This window comes from Pogona vitticeps, chromosome 9, assembly GCF_051106095.1.
Source record: "Pogona vitticeps strain Pit_001003342236 chromosome 9, PviZW2.1, whole genome shotgun sequence".
NCBI lineage: Eukaryota > Metazoa > Chordata > Lepidosauria > Squamata > Agamidae > Pogona > Pogona vitticeps.
In genome coordinates, this window is record NC_135791.1 from 10,160,949 (window position 1) to 10,181,066 (window position 20,118).

Below are 20,118 nucleotides of genomic sequence, written 5' to 3' on the forward strand. Positions count from 1 at the left end.
AAGCCTGAATGCTCACTGGAAGGACAGACCCTGAAGCTGAGGCTCCAGTACTTTGGCCATCTCATGAGAAGAGAAGACTCCCTGGAAAATACCTTAATGTTGGGAAAGTGTGAAGGCAAGAGGAGAAGGGGACGAGAGAGTACGAGATGGTTGGACAGTATCATGAACAGCTACCAACATGAATTTGACCCAGCTCCGGGAGGCAGTGGAAGACAGGAGAGCCTGGCGTGCTCTGGTCCATGGGGTCACGAAGAGTCGGACACGACTAAACAACTAAACAACAATAGGACTGCAGCCTTTCTAGCAGAGGCAAGGCAATTCTGAAACTCCAGATATTCCTGAATGGCAAATCCCACAGTTCCCCACAATTGACTATGCCAGTTAAGATTGATGGCTTGGAGGCGTATAACTCCTGCTCTAACAAGTGTGTGGAGGATTTTCACCTTAATGGGATCCATTTGATGAAGATAATTCATATCCTCAAAGGCTTATGCCATAATAAATTTGTCTGTCTTTAAAGTGCCGGGAGATACACTGCTGGCTTTATTCGCTTTAAACAGTTGATGAATAGGCTTGTTTCAGTCCATACCTGTTTTAGTTTACACTGCTGGCTGTAATGCACAGCCCTTCAGCATCTTGATCTAAGCCACACAGTTATCACCTCCTTGCACTTTGCCTCTCCTGCACTTAGGGAAGAAGCCTGATTTATTTGCTTGTCTTCTGATCTTCATATCACTGTTTCTCTTAAGTAATGGCCTTTGATCAATATTAGCTACAGTGTGGTTTTGCGTAAGACAACACTGTTTGCTTTGGCATCCAGAATACCTCCCTGTCCTTTTCTGGTGCTGATAGCAAGCTGCATCTTATGTAAGACGCGGAGAAGCACTACCTTTACCTCCGGGAATTGTGCATCTCCTCCTGTCCCCCTCTGCCGATCATGTTCTCATCTTTCTATTAGTCTTCCTTCTTTTCCCAGGAAAGGACTGAGGGCAGAAACGCACCTTACAGATAGCCCTGGAGTAACAGAGGAAAAATCTGAAGGATTCAGTGTACAGAACAGCCGTAGCACAATCGTTTGCCACAATGGAAGGGTCTAAGAAGGAGCTTCTCTCAGCTCTGGGGACGTGCCAATTAGCTTGTTTTCTCTTGTAATTCTTCTTTAGGATTTAAGCACAGGATTTCTTTGACGTCTTCAGCCCAAAAGACTGCCTCGCTCACTGCTCTCCAAGAGGATTGTGCTTTCAGCTGCAATTACACACGACATCCGCTTCTGTCCACTGAAAAATGCCTGAAAAGTGAACTTCTGTAACCAAACTATTTCTTCGAGGAAAAAACACAGATGACAATCATTGGCTAGAGACTGGTTACTGATACCTTTCTGGTCTACAAGTCTCAGAATCCCAGAAGAGTAAGATCTGCAGCAAAACATTGCAATGTAGACTCCTCCTTTTCAGAATTCTAGCCAACCAGCCACACCCTTTTCCAGAATATTCCGTGACCACCTGCCTCAGACAATATTTCATGTCCACTGAGCATGTTTAGTGTCTTCAGCTCATCTGCTTTAGATTTCCATGTTTAGATTTTTTTTATTAGATTATATGCCTTTGCCACCCAGTTTTCCTCCGAGCTACTTAATAATTCAAAGGGAGGTGCTATCTTGTTTTATTATGCCATATAAACCGCCCAGAGTCGCCTGGCTTGCCAGATGGGCGGTATATAAATCAGATAAATAATAATAATAACAACTCTTGGTTACATAAAAAGACATGTTCAGAATGTGTTTAGAATGATGGCTTCGGTAACCTGGTTTGCCTGCAGCCCCCACCATGAGCTACCCCAAGCTCAGCAATAGCCATTTTCTGTTTCTTTTTTAAAGGCATAAATAGGAAATGCCTAGATTAGATTGTCTGCTTTATTTTGGGGCTGAGGGGGGGTGTAGGAGATCCCCAAAGCCCTGATGCAACACCTCCAGGAGCAGAAATAAGGATTGCATAGCAAACAATATTTTTCAAAGTGGTAACAAGGAGGTCCCAAAGTGGCCACATGGGCCACAAAAGACCCCATCTTGTGGGAAAACCAACAGGGGTGTATGGCTACAACTCATATTGCAAAGCTTGGGGCTTGCCAAGGATGTCTGGCTGGCCACAATAAAATACAGCGCTAAGAAAAACTAACTTTCGAATGGCAGCTCCCAAAGTCTCCTACCTTGCGTGGTTACTAGACGTGCTGATTTTGGAACATCTTTCAAGATGACTTTTCTTAGTTCCATTATTGGCTGGCGACCCATTGAGATGAGGGGAGCAGTAAAGTAATGGTGGTTGGCGTGTTGTGTGTTTAGTCGTTTAGTCGTGTCCGACTCTTCGTGACCCCATGGACCAGAGCACGCCAGGCCCTCCTGTCTTCTACTGCCTCCCGGAGTTGTGTCAGGTTCATGTTGGTTGCTTCGCAGACACTGTCCAGCCATCTCATCCTTGGTCGTCCCCTTCTCCTCTTGCCATCACACCTTCCTAACATCAAGGTTTTTTCCAAGGACTCTTTTCTTCTCATGAGATGGCCAAAGTACTGGAGCCTCAGCTTCAGGATCTGTCCTTCAAGTGAGCATTCAGGGTTGATTTCCTTTAGAACTGATAGGTTTGTTCTCCTTGCAGTCCAGGGGATTCTCAAGAGCCTCCTCCAGCACCACAATTCAAAGGCATCAATTCTTCGGCGGTCTGCTTTCTTTATGGTCCAGCTCTCACTTCCATACATCACGACAGGAAAAACCATAGCTTTGACTATTCGGACTTTTGTTGGCAAGGTGATGTCTCTGCTTTTCAAGATGCTGTCAAGATTTGTCATCGCTTTCCTCCCAAGAAGAAGGCGCCTTTTAATTTCAGGGCTGCTGTCTCCATCTGAAGCAATCCTTCATGGATTGCTGCCTTGTCGTGGCGAAGGGGCTTGAGTAACTCAGAGAAACTATGGGCTATGCCATGCAGGGACACCCAAGACGGACAGGACATAGTGGAGAGTTCCAACTAAACGCAACCCACCTGGAGTAGGAAATGGCAAGCCACTCCAGTATCTTTGCCAAGAATGCCCCATGATCAGAAACAAAAGGCTAAAATGGTGGTTGACAGGTCTGGCTAAAACACCTCCAGAGGTGTAGAACCCTTCACTTCCAAAACAAATCTGTTCCATTGCCCAACAGCTCTAACCCTGAGGGAGCTTTTTGTCATGTTTATCTAAAATCTGCTTCCTTAAAATTTTCAATTTCCTTTCTCTAGTCCTACCGCCAGAGCAACAGAAGACATCTTCTGTGTGATGGCTCATCCAATGGTCAAAGATCACTACTGTAACTGTTATACCTCTTCCCCAACCTAAATGAACACAAGTCTTTCACCTATTTCTTATAGGATTTGGGCTCCATAATGATCAACATTCTAGTCACCCTCCTCTGGACACATTCCAGTTTGTCGTAAAAAGCGGCACACAGAACAGCTTCTTGACCACCATATCAAAGTTGTTTCGTTCCAAGCTGAGCTTTGTAGCTTGAGTACACGTGTGTGTGTGTGTGTGTGTGTGTGTGTGTGTGTGTGTGTGTGTGTGTGTTTGCGCACACACATGTGCACGTGCACACGTTCTGTGGTGTCAAGTTGGAACTGACTTATAGTGATCCAAATAGGGCTTTCAAGGTAATTGAGATAATTAAGGAGTAGTTTTACCAGTTCCACTCCCCCAATGAGTTTCCATGCCCAAGTGGGGATTCAAACCCTGTTTTCCAGAGTCCTAATTCATCACTCTATCCACTATACCAAACTGAGAATCATCAGCTTGAGTACCTGCCAGCTCCTTTATGTATGATTTAACACCTGCTTCCTTAGGAAATGAGGGTACAATCAGATGGTGCTTTGTCTGGCTATTTCAACCACTTTGGGAACAGATTACAGTAGTTCACTCCATTTTCTGGTGACCACACAATATTCTGGTAATCATCAATCATCCTGACCCTTACTTATTCCTAGTTCCATCTTTTTGGGCCCCGGCAGGAGCTACTGTTGTTGTTTTTAAGTGCCAGCAGGATCTCTCCATTTTAGTTCAATTCTTACATTTGAGATCACCAGTATAGAACGAAAGTGGATCAGTCTCATGTTGCACTTAGCTATCACTTCGTGTAGCTGAGTTGCTGCAAGATCTAAACTTTGTGCAGGTGGAAACTTTAAAAAGGTTGTTTATTAATGAATTTTAAACAAAATCTAGCTTTCACCCACTCTCTCACAGAGGGGAAGACAGAAGAGGATCCAAAGGGGGACTGGATTTCCCCCCACTCCCTTTAAAATCCAGCACTGAAACACTTGAGTGGCAAGCTAATTCAACGGCATGAATTAGCTTATAAATAAACAGAAAGAAATTTAAGCACAATGAATGAATAAATGAATGAGTGAATCTCCCCCAGCACCCCTACAGATGGAACAGGAGAGTGGGTCTCTTTTGTTCTTTTTGTTCTATCCCTTTAAAGAAAGGAATGGGCTGAATAGGGTTGTTTGAAGTACATTGTGGATGCCAGGATTGCCTGGATGGCATATGGCACCTCGAAGGGACCCTGTTTATCCAGATCCAGCCTGGGACAATGGACTGTCTAATCACACCCTGAGGAAGTTGCCATACTTGGAGTTAGACCATTGGTTCCTTCATCCTGGTACTGTCGACTCTGACCTGCAGGAATTATTTAAAAGTAATTTATGATCTGCAACCATTTACTTCCAAGATCTGAACAACAGTGACTGGCCACAACTCTACAGAGTTTTTGTTGTTGTTTAGTTGTTAAGTTGTGTCCAACTCTTCATGACCCCATGAACCAGAGCACGCCAGGCTCTGGAACGTGCTTTCTTTGTTGTTGCCCTATGTATCAGTGGCTAAGTATTATTGTACTCTGTTGTTAATATGCTGTGATTATATAAACAGCTTGCATACCTTGATGAAATTAATTAAGGGCTCCATCCAAAAGGAAGCATTGCTAAGCAAGTCCTACAATGAGACAAAGGCAGCTTGATCACCTCATACGCCTGTCTCGCTTCTTTTAATGGGCCTTGGGCAGGAGAACTTCCCACCAGATGGTGCCTCTAAGGATATTAAAGCAGGACAAGGTAGAACTTGGAATGGTTTTGGGAAAAACTCTCAGAATCCCCAAGAGCCATATTGATATAGTAGTGAGGGTGAAGTTGTCCAGGATTCTGAGAGTTTTTCCCAAAACTGTTCCAAGTTCTACCTTGTCCTGCTTTAATATCCTTAGAGGCACCATCTGGTGGGAAGTTAGGACTAGAGAAATGCAGATTCTCTACCCCAAATCTTGGAGACTTGGAGCCAACCAATATTGTCAGCCTCAGTCACCACCCCAAAATCTCTGAAGTGGCTTCAACAGCCAGTCCAGGAACATTTTGAACACAGAGCTTAAGATGGTAAGGTAGCACACTATTTCTCCTGAGGAGAAAAGAACAGATTCTGATTTCAGTCTTCTCAATGAGCTGGCACGGTGACAGGAAGGGTCCTTGAATGACAACAAAATGCACAATAGTCACACTGCACGCTTGTTGGAAACATAGTGATTGAGATGATATGGGTCGCTTTTCTGAGGCCTGGAAAAGTAACTTCTGGACTAAGGCAGGAGTTTTAGATCTTCTGGATGACAAATACCACAATTCTTCATTGTGGGAGTTCTGTCTACCTCACAGACACCTTACAAATACAGTAGCTGAATGTGATGCACCTGGAGAAATGCCTAAATAGTAGGCTTTGAGTTTTAGCAAGGCGTAGTTCTGCCCAAGCGTCTTGCCAAAAAGAAAGCTCCCAGCTACTGTAGAGACAGGAACAGAAAGCTTGGGTGGAACTAAGCATCCATGCCTTTTAATTTAGGCCTTTCCCCTGGGTGTATCACATTCAGGTGTTTGTAATTATTTGTAACATTTCTTTATCATATTATCAAATGTATCTGGATTGGATGAACCGAGTGTGTATCAACCCTTACAGCAGGGGTAGGGCCTAGCCAGCCCCCATGCAGAGGTCCAGAAATATAGGCAGCTGGACCAATCCACATCAACCAATGAATTCTATGTACATATTTCTACTAATTTATATTTATCTCCATGATCACTGCAGATGGTGACAGTAGCCCCGAAATTAAAAGACACCTGCTTCTTGGGAAGAAAGTGATGACAAACCTCGATAGCATCTTAAAAAGCAGAGACATAACCTTGCCAACCAAAGTCCAAATAGTCAAGGCTATGGTTTTCCCTGTAGTGATGTACGGAAGTGAGAGCCGGACCATAAAGAAGGCCGACCGCCGAAGACTTGATGCTTTTGAATTGTGGTGTTGGAGGAGGCTCTTGAGAGTCCCCTGGACTGCAAGGAGAACAAACCTATCAATTCTAAAGGAAATCAACCCTGAGTGCTCTCACTGGAAGGACAGATCCTGAAGCTGAGGCTCCAATACTTTGGCCCTCTCATGAGAAGAGAAAACTCCCTGGAAAAGACCCTGATGTTGGGAAAATGTGAAGGCAAGAGGAGAAGGGGACGACAGAGGATGAGATGGTTGGACAGGGTCATCGAAGCGACCAACATGAATTTGACCCAACTCTGGGAGGCAGTGGAAGATAGGAGGGCCTGGCGTGCTCTGGTCTATGGGGTCACGAAGAGTTGGTCACGACTAAGTGACTAAACAGTAACAACACTAATTTATATAAAACAGTTTTATCCTGCCTTTTTCCTTGAAAAGAACCCAAGACTGCTTACTTCATGAAAAGATTTAAAAGCTAAAAACAATATGTAAACAAATATTTTAAAAAAGAACCAAACAAGTACCACGCTAAAAATGAACAAAATCAACACCAAAAACAGATTTAAATTCATTTAAAACTCCTCTCAGATAGCTGATCACCAAGGTTAAGCCTGTGTGAAGAGAAAGGTCTTTGCCTTCTTACAGAAGGACAGCAAAGATGGGGCCAGCCTGGCCTTCTGTGGGAGGGAGTTCCAGAGTCTGGGAGCAGCCACAGAGAAGGTCCTCTCCCGTGTCCCCACTAAACGCACCTGTGGGATGGAGAGAAAGGCCTCCTCTTAGGATCTTAACATCCAGGCAGGCTCATAAAGGGAGATGCTAATTAGCTTAAGAGAGCTAATAGTTGCTGTTTCTGCCAGGAGTACCAGGACTCCTGCAATGCTATGGATCTTAGGTTATGCTGTAGAACTGCCCATTCAGGACTAACCATCTCCAAATATATTGCATTTAAAACAAGAATAGCTTGTAACGTTCTCTTGTTCTTAGAAACGTTTCCTCAATTTTAGCCACCATCTAGGGTTGGCTATTTTATCGTAGTTCATCCATTATTTGCTAGCACTTCTCGGTACAGCCGTGGAGGGGCAACAGCAGCCAAATAATGGTCTTTTTCAATGGGGACAGGTTTCAGGCAGCTAATAATAATCCTGCATGGTTCATTAAGAACTACATCTGCTTGTTTGGCATGTGCTGATTTATATTACGTGGCACTAGTGTATTCTGCTGTGGAATAATCTCCGATCTCAGAACAAGAAGCGACTCTATGGGTCACTGACTCCAGTTTCTATCAGGAAGGCAGTTAGGGTTTGATTCAGAGTGACACCCATAAACTTTGGGGTAGGGCAATGTTCCAGAATTTTGCCTTCCCAGCTAACTCAGACTTTCTTCATTGTTTCTGTTATTTAATTAGAAGGCATGGACCTGTGTTTTCAAAGGTTTGATAAGGGAACATTTTCTAATGTAGAGTTTAGCTGGTGCTCCATGGCCTCAAAGGTTTGCCTCCGGACTGTCAAAGTAGGGTGATCAGTACAGATGAAACTCCTGGAGTGTGGGAATGTTGGTGATCATTTGTGTAAATGTTAAAAAGTAATGGTGCCAGGACGTTACCTGTGAGAGGCCATTCCTTTGATTTCTCTGGCTAGATGGTTAATATCATTCTTTCAAAATGTTATCACCCACTACTAGGTAAGCTGGAGGAGATGATGGACTTCCCTTCCAGAAATCTCGGCTAAGCTCAACGGATATTGATTTACCTGATTTCAAAATGCAGCAGCCCCATCCTTTGGGACCCATCCCGTTCATTCCACTGAGTGGAAAACGTGGGCATTGGTCCCCAAGTCTTGGCTGGAGAGCATCACTGCCAGGAGGAGAGGGCCAGCCAGCCAGGCTGAATTCACAACCTTTCTCCAGCATGGCTGCTTCCATACGGTCTGGCCTTTGGTAAGAAAATTACAAAGTGTAATTACAGTGACCTCTTAACTGATTCTTTTTGATAAGCCGCATAACCCGAGTTCCTTTTGTGCATTTTCAGATGTCACGTGGACTCAGCACCAGGTTTCTGGCATGTCAAGTTGGGCCTCCCTTGATGTCATCAGACTGCCAACATTTATGATTTAAACAGCCACATGAGTACATAGGCTAGCAAGGTACGTGCCACATTTCCCCCACTTTATCATCACAGCATCCTGGTGATGTAGATCAGTCTGAGAGCAAGCAATTGCCTGATGACACCCAATGGCTTCAACTTAGACCTTGACTTAGATCATGATCACCAGTCCAAGTCCAGTATTCTAACTACTATATGTGTGCATTCTTAGGAGAAAAAAAACCCTAAAGAGGCAAAGAATTAAACCAAACAAACAGTTATATTGCTAGTGTAGCAAAAGATATTGCTACACTAGCAATGTCTTTTGCTAGTGTAGACTTAAGGAGCAGCATAAATTGTTAGAATGAATGAAGTCTCCTTATTGCTGGGACAAAGTGATTAATCAGACAGTATTGTGAAACTAATAAAAGTAAGTGGTTTCAATGAGCACGTCTGCTTTGCTGTCAATCTTCCCTTCCCATCTTCCAATTTAGGAAAGCGCTCAGGGCAAAGTAAAGGAGGCAGGAGACAATAAGGAAAGGAACAATTCACAAGAGTCCGTTTTGTGAAAGGAGCAGCAGAAACCAAGAGATTTTTCAGGATTCTCAAAGACATACCAGAGAAAGGAACTCTGTGTTTGTGCAGGAAATAGAGGAGTGCCTCGACTTATGACCGTCCCGACTTACGAGCATTTTGAGTTACAACCAGCTCCGGCTGGAAAATTTTGCTTCGACTTACGACCGGAGCTTCGAGTTACGACTGGAAAAAAGGTGGGGAAAAGGCAGGGAATTCAAATATACTAACCATTGGTTGGCGAAGAGGCTGCTTCTTTGTAGCTCATTCGCCCCAACGGTTAGAGAGTGCGCGTTGGAGGAGGCTTCAGACTGCCTGGTGCTGCTTTCTGCTTCTGTGTAAGTACATTTACAGGGTTTTGCAGGGTGGGGTTGGGCTGGGGGGGGTATGTTTCTGTGCTGTGATGTTTTTTGGTGTGTGTTTCTTTTTGTTTGTTTGCCCCAGCGCCTTCCAATTGGGCTTGCTGTGTTGAATGCCTCCAACACTGGAGGCATTCAAGAGAAAGTTAGATAATCATCTGTCAGATATACTTTGATTTGGATTCCTGCCTTGAGCAGAGACCCAATGGCCTTATAGGCCCCTTCTAACACCATTATTCTGTAACTCTGTGATAGCACAGCCAACAACAAGGTAAATTTACCAAGCTGTGCATTTCCAATCTATGTCAATTTTACATTTATTCCTTCATAAATTTAGTCCATCCCATTCTCCCATAACCATATTTTATTAAAATATATTGGCTGAAATCTTGTTGCACAGTTATGCAACAGTAAACTGCTGTAAATTAAGGAATCTCTTTAGGCATTATTTTTTGCATGCTGAGTTGTGTGTCTCAATATGTAACAGGAAATTCCTACGAAGATTCCTTAATTTAAGCAAGTCACCATGGAATGTTACGCCTTTTGCGTTATTGCATAACAGGATTTCAGCCATTATCAGTTACATCTATATCTCACCTTTGCTCTATTGAGCTCAAGAGGGCATACTACTTTCTCTTCCTCCCTACCTTATCCTCCCAATTGCCCTGTGAGGGAGGTCAATATGGAGGGAATGGTGGGTCCTAGATCCCTCACTGACTTTCATGACTCAGTGGGGACTAGAACCTTAATCTCCCAAATCCCAGTGTAGCACCTGAACCACATTACTCTGGAATTTTGATCACTTTGCTCTTATCATCTCTGTGGAAATTCAATATGTACATATATTGTTTTCTATGAAAATCTTCAAACTCTTCAAATAGAGCAGTGGTCCCCAACCTTTTTAACACTGTGGACCGGTTGGGGAAGGTGGGGCACTCCCACTCACACGCATGCGCAAATGGGCAGGTGCATGCTTGCTCATGCACTCGTGTGTATGCACAAAGGAGTGGCAGGGTGCTTGCGTGGCTGTGTGCACACTCATGTGCATGCACAAAGGGCAGGGGCACTCATGCGCATGCACAAATGGGTGTGCGTGCACTCACATGGGTGTGCGTGCACTCACATGAGAGTGTGCACACTTGCATGCATGCACGAAGGACGGGAGCACTCGGGGGCACTTGCACGCATGCACAAAGGGGTGGAGGCACTCATGCAGGCGCACGTGCCCTTGGGTGCATGCGCAAAGGGGCTGCATGGGGGGAGTGCATGTGGGATAGGTGGGAGATCTGCCTCTGTGGCCCAGTCTGGCCCAGGCCATGGACCAGCACAGGGCCGTGGACCGGGGGTTGGGGACCCCTGAAATAGAGGACGCTTTTAAAGAGAGGATTATACTCTAGTACTAGAAAGCTCTCTATAATATGGAACACATTCCTATCTAAAGACATAGGGAAAGACAGGAGGGACCCACAGCAATGTATAGGGTTTGAAAATTATGGTGCATGACTTTGGTGTGCATCTGGATTCCTTTCGGAGCCTGGATGCCCAGGTTTCAGACATGGCCAGAAGTGCACTTACACAGTTTAAACTACTGTACCAACCATGCCAGTTCCTTGGCAGGACTGATTCAGCAACACGTGACACACACCTTAGTTACCTCCTTTTTGTGTACTGCAGTGTGCTCTCTCTATGAGGGCCTGCCTCTGAAGACACTTCAGAAATTTCAACCGCTCCCGGTTCCCAGAATCGCTCAGCCGGAGTAGGGAGCGATCACACTGTTTGAGGCATTCTCAGAGTTGTCATTCAAAAAGCCAGACTGTTAATTGGGAGTAGTTATTGGAATCATGGAAAGGTAAAGGTTAAGGTTCCCCTTGACAATTTTTGTCCAGTCGTGTTCGACTCTAGGGGGTGGTGCTCATCCCCGTTTCCAAGCCATAGAGCCAGCGTTTTGTCTGAAGACAATCTTCCGTGGTCACATGGCCAGTGCGACTTAGACACGGAACGCTGTTACCTTCCCACCGAGGTGGTCCCTATTTATCTACTTGCATTTGCATGCTTTCGAACCGCTAAGTTGGCGGGAGCTGGGACAAAGTGACAGGAGCTCACTCCGTCGCGTGGATTCGATCTTACGACTGCTGGTCTTCTGACCCTGCAGCACAGGCTTCTGCGGTTTAGCCTGCAGCGCCACCACATCCCATATTGGAATCATGTGACACTCCCCAAACCCCGGTATAACGGTTTTGCCAGCTGCTGGTTTGTTTCTAGGTCCAATTCAAAGGACTGATCGTGACCTTTAAAGCCCTTTACGCTTCAGGTCCTGGCTATCTGAAAGACTGTTTCTCCACGTAAGAGCCCCACAAAGGAGGACCCTCTCACACGCCTACCGTTTTCACAAGCACATCTGGTGAAGAATCAAGAGACTTTTTTCCGTATCAGGGAATCAGCAGACCATTGAGATAGGCAGGCCTTTCAAAATCTGGTCTATAGTTTTAAAGATGTGCATACAGTGGGGTCTTGACTTGAGAACTTAATCCATATTGGAAGGCGGTTCTCAAGTCAAAAAGTCTGTAAGTCGAGTCTCCATTGACCTACAGTGCGCTGAAAACCGATTAATCCCGTAACAGGCCGTTTTTGTTCCATTTTGGTTTTTTCTGGTCTGTAAGTCAAATCTCAGCCTGCAAGTCAAACCTAAATTTTTCAGCCAGAGAAGTCTGTAACTCAAAGAGTCTGTAAGTCAAGCCGTCTGTAAGTCAAGGGTCCACTGTATTATAGTTTTAAATTTTAGTTGGCATAGGTTTAATTAATTGTAGATTTTCTATACAGCCTTGGGCCTCCACTAGGGAAGAAGGTGGATAACAAACAAGACAAAACAACAAAAACAAAACAAACAGTGTAAAGAGTGACTGTGGCAACCATAAACCGCCATGTATGGAGAATATCCTGCAGAAATTAAAGACATCATTAGGACAATCATGTAAGTCCCAGAAAAAAAGGACACCTCCTGAACGGCTGGATGTTTATAGCTGAGGAACAAATGAGCACAATTTCACCATGTTCCCTTAAAAACAAATCATGGGAAGTCTTGCCGACACAAGTTTTTCCACAGAATTGGCAACCTTCTATGCACTACGTTCACGCCCTTTAAATGCTAGCTAATTAGCAACACGGCCAGGTCTCTATTCCTTTTCAACCTCTTTCTAGTTATTTATTTTAAAACTTATTATACCCTGCATTTCTCACATAAATGGCAAGGGTGATTCAAAAGTATAATTCTCCACTGATGGGTTGCCACAAATATTTTACGGCCCTAAGTGATGGCATAAACAGCCCAATTTAAAAAAAAGTTCAATAAAAACCAACCTGTGCAAAATTTCAGTTAAAATTATAACATACCATAGCTCCCACCTCTCAGCACATAGAGTAAGCAGAGTTGGAAAAAATTACCTTTTTGGACCAGTTCCCAGAAACCCCCAGCCTGTGTGGGTAGCAGCCATGTTGCTTGATATATCTGGAGAGTGGTAGGTCAAAAACGTAACTTTTGCAAATTCTAACTGTAAGTACTTTGGTAACAGCAATAGGACTGAAGAGGTCATCAGAGCACCTGATCTTCACTATATGCAGAAGGTATCCAGCCTTCTTAGCTGGAACCTCTTAAGGCAGTGGTCCCCAACCTTTTTAACACTGTGGACCGGTTGGGGAAGGTTGGGCACTCCCACTCACACACATGCGCAAATGGGCAGGTGCATGCTTGCTCGTGCACTCGTGTGTATGCACAAAGGAGTGGTAGGGCACTTGCGCGACTGTGCGCACACTCATGTGCATGCACAAAGGGCAGGGGCGCTCATGCGCATGCACAAATGGGTGTGCGTGCACTCACATGGGTGTGCGTGCACTCACATGGGAGTGTGCATACTTGCATGCATGCACGAAGGGCGGGAGCACTCGGGGGCACTTGCGCGCATGCACAAAGGGGTGGAGGCATTCATGCAGGCGCACGTATCCTTGGGTGCATGCACAAAGGGGCTGCATGGGGGGGAGTGCATGTGGGATAGGTGGGAGATCTGCCTCTGTGGCCCAGTCTGGCCCAGGCCATGGACCAGCACAGGGCCGCGGACCAGGGGTTGGGGACCCCTGTCTTAAGGGATATCATCCTACAGCTAAGAGTAGGACAAGTGAAGTTCATCTCCCAACAAACAGCCTTTATAGCATCTTAAAGACTAAGACTTTATTATAGCATAAGTTTTCCTGGACACAAATATGCTTCACCAGGTTCCTCTTCATTGAGCCCAATAAAAGCAAGTTTACAAAGATTAGAAACCTTTTTTATGCAATATCTGTTCTAGGAATCCCAAAACTGTAAACTGCAAAAACAATTTTTTAAATGAATGCTAAAATTCAGGATACAATTATAATGATAGAATTGAAAGATACCTTAAAGCTCCTTAATTCCAAACAATGCTAAAATTTTCTGCTACATCACTGACTGGCCATCTTTCAACTTCTGCTCTAACAAAGGAGAGAGCAGCTTCTCAACTTCTACAACTTTCTCAACTCCTACAGTCTTTTGCTCAGAACTAGACCCCTTACAATGTTTCTCACCCTTGTCTGGACAGATTCTATTTTACTAGTTTCCTCCTTAGCCAGGATGTTCTTAACCAGCGAATTACGTAGACATAGTAGAGGTATCTAGGGTTGTACACTGTTGATATTGAAGGAGCCCCACACCGTGCACCTGTCCCTGCTGGACTCATCTCCTTCAGTCAGGAGAAAGCACCACACAGTGGTGCCTTGCTAGATGATTGCCTCGCAGGACAAAAAACTCGCAAGACAATTAGCTTTTGCGATCACTATGGTGCCTTGCAAGACTTTTTTCTATGACCGTGCTTCGCAAGATTTTTTTTTGAGACCTATGCATAGGGAACCTCGCAAGATGATTTTTTCACAAGATGACGATTTTCGTGGAATGAAAATTGTCTTGTGAGGCACCACTGTACTAGCGACTCACAAAAGATCAGGCACTCCTCTTCTAAAAACTGGTAAGGTCTGATCCATCATTCTCTCTGTTTCTGCTCTAAGCAACTTGGATTAAGCAGTATGAATGGCAGCAAGCAAACTTCTTGAACAGCTTCCAAGAAACCTAAGATGTGTGAGTATCTGTTTATTTGTTTGACTTATTTTCTGCCCTTCTCCCAGATAGGGATGAAAGGGGGGTCAGTTCACAAGAGGATTAAAACAGGTGGAGTTGGAAACTAGTATAGATGAATGCTTACAAAAGGAGATCAAGTTAACATGCCATGAATCTTTAAACACTGTTTAACTGAAAAGAGTTTGACACATCATCATGGGGGCAGGGGAAGTGGCACAATACAAGTCTGTTAAAAGTCCTGTTCTTAAACCGCTAGAGAAAGAACAACAGGAGCAACTTTAGTCCTCTTCAGAAGAGAGTTTCAGAGCTTGGAAGCTGTCACAGAGAATATCTGTCTCATCCTCACTGAAGATATGTGCGATAGGTTTCACTTCCTATACACATTTTAAAAATAAAATAGACTAGCCGTGGTGAAATAAATGGGACTTTAATCAAAGTAGAGCCACTGGAATGAATGGAACTTCATAGCTGTAATTAACTGAAGTCCCTTCATCTAATTGGGTCTGTTCTAAGAGTAACAGAGGGCTTGTCAACATGACCTTATTAGAGCAGTTTGGAGTGGGCTAATTAGGGTCACCAGAGGCGGTTTCAAGGTCCGGTATGCCATTTGGTGTGTTCCTCACATCCAAGTGGCATACACCTCAAGTAACCCTATTTTGCCCAGCACCTTCTGCTGTTAATTTCCCATATTGTGAAGTGGCTTAAGGAGATAGCTACTTCAAGATAAATCACTTCCTCTTCTCCGTGGAGAGGCAGAGGAAGTCAAACAATTTTTTACACTTTATTAGGGCTGCATCATCGATTAAGAAGAGTCTCGTGGCGCAGCGGTTAAACCACTGTACTGCAGCCAAAACTGTGCTCACGACCTGGGGTTCAATCTCAGGTAGCCAGCTCAAGATTGACTCAACCTTCTATCCTTCCAAGGTCGGTAAAATAAGTAGCCAGCTCACTGGGGGGGGGGCAATGTGTAGCCTGCATAATTAACTTGTAAACTGCCCAGAGAGTGCTTGAAGTGCTATGGGGCATCATATAAACAGCACGCTTTGCTTTGCTTTTTAAAAAAATAAAATTTAAAGATTGAAAACGTCCTCACAGAAGTAAGAGACAGACAGACATGGAGGGTTGTGTGTTTTTTAACCTTTTCTTGTGATTTTTCTTAAAGGTCGGGTTGAGAATTCACCCACAGCCAAATCCACCACTAGAAAAAGGATTGAACCAGCCTTTCTCCATAGTGGACCGAACACTGAGCCAAATGCCTGTCTAATCACACTCTATCTTAAAATTTAACCATACATTAATTCTATGTTTTCAGTCAGCTGAGCCTCTGAATTCAGGTACTGGTCCATATATTGTTAGGACCGTGGTAGGATTTGAATTTGTGAAGGATATTGTGAGTATGCTCACATAAACTTAGTTTATATATATTTATTTTTGGCCTACAGGAATTTGAGTACCTAAGGCAGTGGTGTCAAACCTTTGGTATTCCTAGAGCGCAAACCCTAAGCAATAGCAAAAGCAATTCTGGAACTTCATCCTCAGGTTGTAGCTTGTTTACCATGTACATTTTTGTTACTGCCCAAACAACTCAAGCTGTGAGACTGGCTCTACTTGACAGCACTTTCAGGCTGTGGAGTTCACCTGGAGTTTGTTTGCCTGAAGGTGAAGAAGAGCCTTCAAAACTGACTTCAAGTAACCAACTGCAAGGAGAACAAACCTATCCATTCTGAAGGAAATCAACCCTGAGTGCTCACTTGAGGGACAGATCCTGAAGCTGAGGCTCCAATACTTTGGCCATCTCATGAGAAGAGAAGACTCCCTGGAAAAGACCCTGATGTTGGGAAAGTGTGAAGGCAAGAGGAGAAGGGGACAACAGAGGACGAGATGGACGGACAGGGTCATCGAAGCGACCAACGTGAATTTGACCCAACTCCGGGAGGCAGTGGAAGGCAGGAGGGCCTGGCGTGCTCTGGTCCATGGGGGTCACGGAGAGTCGGACACAACTTAATGACTAAACAACAACCAACATATGCTTCTGACCATATGTTTGAATTATGGCGCCACAAAGGTTGGAAAAATGATATCTTTGGATAAACCAGACATATGTACAGTTGGATATAACGTGTATGTTAAACACGTAACTAAATGCAGCATAATATAAGTTTCCAATAGTAACTTACTTCTGTACAACTGGAAAGAGCTGGTCCCTGTGACGTATTTTCAGATCAGTGTCTCACATAGATAGGAAAAAATATATTTTGGGGGTTACAACTCCCAAAATTTCCCAGCCAGCATGGCCATTGGCCATTGAAAATACTGGGAGTTACAGTCCCAAAATGTAACCTTTCCAAGCTCTGGAAGTAGTTTCCCAGGAGTGACTTCCACTTGCAACCTGCATTTTGAAAGTCACTTTTAAGAAACCGATCTGGCATGGACAATCTGCCATGACTTTTGGAACTTTTACATGTTTTTTTCTGCGCTGTCCACACTGCGGTGGCGCTCAGCTTGATGAAGACTTAAAAGTCTCTTCTTGAAATAATAATAATAATAATAATAATAATAATAATAATAATAATAATAATAATAATAATAGTAGTAGTAGTAGTAGTAGTAGTAGTAGTAGTAGTAGTAGTAGTAGTAGTAGTAGTATCACCTGCCCTGATTTTAGATGTATAAGGAGTCTCTCAAAGCACAACATCTGCAGAGGCTCTAAAAGGAAGAACAGAAAATAAGGCACATTCACAGACAATGTCTAACTGCAGCTCTGGGTACTTTATCCAACCTTTAACTGGATTTGTTGTAAAGTTATTCTAACATAATTTTTACTAGAGAAGAAAGTAAGAATACATTTAAGGGTAACCAACCTTTCCTGGTTTATTCTAGCATACTAAAAGTTTCTGATGTAAGAACAAGGATAGATAAAGACCTAAAAAATAAGATTCTACAGGACAAACCTAAAAAAGAGAGTAAGAAAACATGGTTGTGGTCACTTTTGGTTCCTAGCTAAAATCTTTTTTAAAAAGGGGAGGGGCAACTGTTGCCTTCTGGATGTCTGGGACTGCAACTCCCATGATAGCCCACCACTGGTTATACTACCATATTTCCCCCCAAATAAGACAGGGTCTTATATTCATTTTTGCTCCAAAAATGCACTAGGGCTTATTTTGAGGGGGTGTCAATATACATTTATTCAAATACAGTCATGTCATCTTCTACTGGTTGCTGCACAATACTGCACAATGGTGGAGGGCAGGGTTTTACTTAACTAGGGCTTATTTTGGGATAGGGCTTATATTACGAGCATCCTGAAAAATCACACTAGGGCTTATTTTCAGGTTAGGGCTTATTTTCTGGGGGGAAAGGGAAGCTAGGGGTGGTGGGAGCTGTAGATCAAAAAACATTGGTCAGACCACAATTGCTCAACCTGTTTTAAAGGAAGGCTGGGAAGAGTAACACCACCCAGAAATTACAGTTTGGAAAGGAGCCTGTTTTGTTAAGTACATTAACCACTATTAGCTGCAGTGGTCAGAGCAACCTTCTTGAGCATCGCAGGACTAGCATAGCAGAGATGGGGCTTAAAATGTAACACGTTTTGGTTAGAGGCTCAGATTAGGCCCAGGTAAAACCAGGTAAAAAGCAAGTGTGTAGTTCACTGGGTGCATTAGGCCGATGTCTTTGATCTCTATCTAGCCCACTTCACAGAAAGAATACAAAGGAAGGGAAGGAGATAACATACTCTGTATTGGATTCTTGGGTGAAGGATTAAATGTTAAATAAAATGTTAAGTAAAAGTGTGTTCCCCACTGAAAGAAAGAAAATCACTAATCACATTGGTTCTGCCTGTGAGACCTTTTAGCCTATAAGCTTTTCTCACTACCTTGCTGCAGAAATATACATACATATATATATTTCTGCAACAAGGTAGTGAGAAAAGCTTATAGGCTAAAAGGTCTCACAGGCAGAATCAATGTGATTACTGATTTCCTTTCTATATATATATCCAATATCTATACAGTATATCTATAAAGATAGATGAATAGTTAGATATCAACAACTTACAGTACTCACCTGCCTACCAGAAAATTGGGGATGAGGAGGGATTGGTCAGTCTGGTCCACTCTGAAACACTGAAGGCCCCTTACCTGGATGTTAAGTGTTTTTAAAGCCTCATCTGTAATTTTTTTCAAAAACTATTTCCTGAAGTACACAGAGAAACCAATAAGAACATATAAGCAATATTCCATTCAGTTGCTTAGTAGGAAACAAAACATGTCAGCAGAGTGCTGACCGATGGTCTTAATCCAACACAAACTTAAACAAAGTTAAGCCTGTTGAAATCAGCAGGCTTAAGTGTGCCTAATTCTGAGGTGGATCATGGCCAATATCAACAAAAGCACCAGAATGACTGACAAGCATTTGCTACACATTTGTTTTATTAGAACTCATTCAATAAATTACATAACATGAGATAGAACAAACGCCATGTATTTCTAGTTCTGTCATTTAAACTTCTGCGATGACTCTCTAGCACAGAAGTTTTAATTACCTGTCAGAGCATCTTTCCCCCAATGTCATCTGCCTGATCCACCAGATCTTCACAGGCCAGGCTCCTCCGCGTAGCCAGCCCAAGAGAGGCGTGAAACTCACTAGAAGCAGGGCCTTCTCCGTGGTGACACTGATGCTGTGGAATAAACTTCTGGAGGAGTTTTGCCCGGATCCCTCCCTGTACTCAGTTGAAAAGAAGCCATTGAAAAACATTACTTTCGAGGGAGGCCTGTCACTCCAACCCTGTCTTTCCTCTGCTTTAGTGTGCAAATTTCTTTTGATACCATTGCATGCCTTATTGCTATGTGTGCTGTCATTCAGTTTTCTGGTTTTAACTGCTTCGAAACCACCTAGAATAGTGCTCTGGCAGGAATGGAGTAGTATTATAAATATAATAAAATAAAATTAGAGGCCTCGTCTACAAAAGCAAAATACATTGATTGATTTGATTTGATTTTTATCCCACCCTTTCGCAATAAAATTATTCATAAAACAATTAAAACCATGAATTAAATCAACACTGCCCCGTCCATATCCCTTTGTCCTCAGGACCATACATCAAATCTGCCTCACCCCCCAGCCCATTTAATATACAACATGTACACATATTTCAGGGAAACCACGTGTGCCTCACCTTGACATCTTTCCATACGTTTTCACGCATGGCATCTTCATAAAACCCAGCTTTCTCTCATGAATCTGTCTCATCACGAGGGCTTGAATCTAGGGTTCAGTACTAAAACAGCATGCCGCTGGGCATGTGGCCAAGTGTCCCCCTCCCTCGAATAACGACAAACACCATCTTCTGCCCTTTCAAACCGAAAGTCGCCCCTCCAGCTCGATTTTAAACCCCAACTTTAAAACCCCGATTTTAAATCCCTACCTTTGAAAGCCTCCTGTCTCTTTAAATCCAGCCTGCTCCCCGCTGACCAATCACAGACAGGATTCCCTTTTGACGTCCGAGCCGAGGAATGGTTCTCCCCCCCACCCCACCCCCTCGCAACGCTTCTGCCCCGCCTCTCCTTCCACAACCCCGCCTCTCTTCGCCCTCCTCCTCCTCCTAGCTCTATCCTAAATTGCATTAGGGGCGGGACGCTCTCCTTTGTTCCCA

General features: G+C 43.7%; 4 long non-coding RNA genes across 4 annotated transcripts in view; 3 read left to right on the plus strand and 1 right to left on the minus strand.

Annotated features, from left to right (window-relative positions):
- Positions 1–20,118, plus strand: part of LOC144584288 (uncharacterized) — a 362,675-nt gene that overhangs the window by 325,404 nt on the left and 17,153 nt on the right. The window lies entirely within an intron of this gene.
- Positions 7,337–10,112, plus strand: LOC140702082 (uncharacterized). The gene is made up of 3 exons (XR_012081126.2): positions 7,337–8,245; positions 8,337–8,451; positions 8,885–10,112. It is a non-coding gene; the product is annotated as an uncharacterized LOC140702082 (long non-coding RNA).
- Positions 14,371–18,940, plus strand: LOC144584286 (uncharacterized). The gene is made up of 2 exons (XR_013538441.1): positions 14,371–14,465; positions 15,628–18,940. It is a non-coding gene; the product is annotated as an uncharacterized LOC144584286 (long non-coding RNA).
- LOC140702040 (uncharacterized) lies at positions 18,878–19,954 on the minus strand. Its single transcript, XR_012081087.2, has 2 exons — positions 19,642–19,954; positions 18,878–19,185 (listed from the first exon to the last, which is right to left on the minus strand). It is a non-coding gene; the product is annotated as an uncharacterized LOC140702040 (long non-coding RNA).